Here is a 4,109-nt window from a genome sequence, read left to right as displayed (position 1 = left end):
AGAGATCAAGAGGATAAACCAACTACATGGGAACTCTATGTAGATGGATCCTCCAACAAAACAGGAAGTGGTGCAGGCATAATATTGGTAGGTGAAAGGGGAACCCAGATAGAGGTTTCCCTCAAGTTTGAATTCCCAGCTTCGAATAATCAGGCAGAGTATGAAGCCTTGATCGCAGGACTGAAGCTGGCACAAAGAAGTCGGAGGTTCCTCTACAAAAATATCATCACAAGGTATGGGATACCTTATTCCATTACCACAGACAATGGAACCCAGTTCACCGACTCCACCTTTAGAAGCCTAGTAGCCAGTATGAACATCAAACACCAGTTCACCTCGGTGGAACACCCACAAGCCAATGGGCAAGCCGAAGCAGCCAACAAAGTCATACTGGCAGGGCTGAAGAAAAGATTACAAGATGCGAAAGGAGCTTGGGCTGAAGAGCTCCCACAAGTACTATGGGCTTACAGAACAACCCCCCAATCCGCCACTGGAGAAACACCCTTCCGACTAGTTTATGGCGTAGAAGCCATGATCCCAATAGAGGTCAATGAGCAAAGCCCAAAAGTGATTTTACACGGCGAGATTGGGAATATACAGGGGCACAAAGAGGAGCTCGACTTGCTCCCCGAAGTCCGAGAAGAAGCCCATATAAGAGAAGCAGTGTTGAAGCAAAGGATGACCGCAAGATACAACAAAAAAGTCATTCGAAGGAGTTTCACCCCAGATGACTTGGTCCTAATCAGAAACGATATTGGAGTCAACAAATCTGGGAAAGGAAAGCTCGCTGCTAATTGGAAAGGACCATACAAGATCAACGAGGTCTTAGGAAAAGGCTATTATAGGGTAACCGACTTTGACGGCAACGAGTTACCAAGATCATGGCATGCTTGTAATATGAAAAGGTACTACAGCTAAAAGCGAACCCTACTCCCTGATGTACTATTTTCCCAACTTCATGATTTTTTCCCAAAATCAAAGGGTTTTTTCTGAGAAGGGTTTTTAACGAGGCATCACAGTAGGGGCTAAGGGAAAATAGATTGTCAAAAGCCCTTAGTAGCAATAAGGTACCTCCTCAATTAATAAAGATCTCTTTCATTTTAATATCTCTTTTAAATTCCCTTTTTTATTCTCTTTCTACGAAACGCGCTGATTTAAGCTCGACAAAACGTGAAAATCCCATGAACCGACCTAGATGGTCGTCAGGATAAAACGACGAGGTACAAGTCGATGTAAAGAGGCTATGGAAGTCGATCATGATAAACTCGGGAGCAGTCCGACTCATAAGTCGGAATGTGAAACCGAGTAAAACTAAAATGAATCGCAAAAGTAGCCTAAATCACGAAAAAGTTCAATGAAACGAAATTGAGTACCAGGAATAACAAAAAGAGATAGGAAAAAACTAAGAAAAGATTATAAGGCTTCCCTGAAGATAAAAAAGATTCAGAAAAGCAGACAAGCCCAAAGAAAAGGTTTTTTCCAGAAAAGATCGAAAATCAAAAGAACTACGAATAGAAAAGCATGCGCGCACAAGGTAACTCAAAACCCTTATAAAAAAAAGGGTATTTATTTAATCGTTAAAATTAAAACCTTATCAAAAAGGGGTATGATAAAACTATTTTGTTTACGGCCTTAAAAGGCCAAAAATTGTTCAAACATCAACAAATAAATATAAAGAGTTTAAAAAAAGGGGGGGGGGCCCACAGGCCGGACCCCCAATAGCCAACAAATTACTTCTTTGCAAGAGGAGTAGAAGGATCATCACCACCAGGACCAGGAGTTGGAGAGAAAGTCGGAGGAGCGGTAGAAGAGCTCGGAGCGTCCTTAGAGCGAGGAGGGGACTCTATGATCCTCTGCCCCCGAGTCTTCAAATCGGACTCGGACTCCACCACGGGGACAGGAGGATCCACGATGGCACCATCAATAACAATCTTATCAGGGTCTAAAGGAGAAAGGTCCAAGTCAGGAGCAATGACTCCGACCTGCTCCTTAAAAACCCTCCAAGCCTCATCAGCACCATCCGCAATAGAGTCCTCCAACTCGGTATAGGCCTTCCGGGCATTCAGCAAGTCATTCTTTACAGACACAAGATCATCAAATAAACTGTTGTAGCTGGCTTGCGCTGCCTTCCTCAAATCCACCTCCATGTTGCATTGGGCTTGCAACTTCTTCTCCTTCTCCCGGAGGCTGTCCCTCTCCTCCTTCAGCTTGGCAACTTCCCCCTCCAACTCCCTCTCATGCTCCTGATATATGCGAAGCCTGCCTTCCAGCTCCTCGACCCTCGAGGTCATCCCTAAAGAGCTGAGAGGAGTCTTCTCAAATATATCTAAGAGTTTGCCACAAACTCCCGCCGTCTTGAGACTCTCCTCAACCACAGCAGTGAGGTAGTGCCGAACAGAAACATCATCCATGCTCATACGAGCATGGGGATAAATGTTCTTTTGGACGAACGCAAGAGCGTCCGCCTCACCAGAAGCGCCAGACTCTAAGGTCTTACGCTTCTTCTTCTCTGGTTCAGGAGTAGGTCGGACGGAGGGGGGTGGCAGAGAGGAAGCAGAAGAGGAAATCACAATAGGTTGGGAGGGAGTCCCGACGTTCCGAGGAGGAGGAGGAGGAGAAACAACCGCCCTAGCACCACCAGACCTGGCACGAGACCTCGCCTTGGCCTCCTGAACTCTTTGGTAAGACTCCTGGGCATTTGTCTTTGCCATCTCTGAAAAAAGTAACAATTGATAGATTAGACAAGTTGGAAGAATTAATCAGACAAGTCGGAAAACCAAATGAAAGCTACCTAGTTGTGCCTGGATAAAACTCGGAGACCCCTGGAGAAACTTTTTCGTGTCCAAGTATGGAGACCTCCCCCAAACTTCTCGGAGGAACCCCACAATGGCTGCCTCCACATCATCCAGGTCGTCAAGACCATATTTTTCACAAGGGGAGGCCTCCAACCAGTATAAAGGAAAGCGGGGGGAAGAATTATCATCCAGGAAAAAGGGGTGGTGACCCTCTACAGCTTGCACTTTGAAAAAATAGTTTTTGAAGTTGTGGAAGGATTCGTCAAAAAGGGTGAAAATTCTCCTACCTTGTATGGCTCGGAACGATACCCACTGTTGTTTATTGTTTAGCCCACTAAAGGGTTTTGTCATATGAAAAAGATGGAAAAAAATCTTTAAAGAAGTCGGGAACTCTAAAGCCTGGCTGATGGATTGATAAATTTTCAAAAAACCCCAAGAGTTGGGGTGAAGCTGGGTAGGAGCGACTCGGCAATGACGTAAAACAGACATCTCAAAGTCTGAAAAAGGAAGAAAAACACCCAAACGGGTGATCATACACTCATACATAAAGAAAAAATGGGAGGCCGCCTCATTAGCCCTCCCAAAAGCAAACCCGGTCTTTTGGACCCGGGGCCACTAACTCATACTTCGGCTCATCCTCCTCAGAAGAACAAATTCTGTGGCGAGTACGAAGATGGGTGATAAACTCAGAATCGACTGAGGGTTCCTCCCCTAAGACTATGACATCAACCCAGTGAGAGAGAGCATCTACAGAAGCCATTTCTTTTTCTAAAAAAGGGGTGACAAAACCTACAAGGGGAAAAGAAAAATCACCAACACGGTCTCTAAAGGGAGGGGGATGCGAAACCAAAGTCTGCAAATCAAATTTATCTACAAAAGCATATTAAAGAACTAACCTTTATCTGGAAGCAGGTACCACCCCCCATTCTTTCACACGTACAAGTCGGACGGAGGAACACCGAGTAACAGATCCGCTCGAAAGCCACCTCCTTCATACGTTTGGGCCAACCAACGCCATCCAGCCCATTAATCTCCGATTACCTACCGTAACAATAACTTTGTCTAGAAAAGAACTAGCTCATCGACCATTTAGACCCAAACTCATTTTTTAAAAGATATGTAAATTATCAAATTAGATAATTTTACAACTAAACTGTAAAGTAAATTAAATTGCAATTTAATGATGTTACCTTAAAATAAATTTTCAAATTTAATACAATTCCATTATAATAATAATTGATCCCTATTTTTGACATCTATAATAATAATAATAATTGAATACAAGAAGCATATTTAATTTTAGAGAATCAATAA

Source organism: Arachis ipaensis, chromosome B07 (assembly GCF_000816755.2).
Source record: "Arachis ipaensis cultivar K30076 chromosome B07, Araip1.1, whole genome shotgun sequence".
Taxonomy (NCBI): Eukaryota; Viridiplantae; Streptophyta; class Magnoliopsida; order Fabales; family Fabaceae; genus Arachis; species Arachis ipaensis.
The sequence above is the reverse complement of the archived record's forward strand: the minus strand, read 5'-3'. Positions refer to the sequence as shown.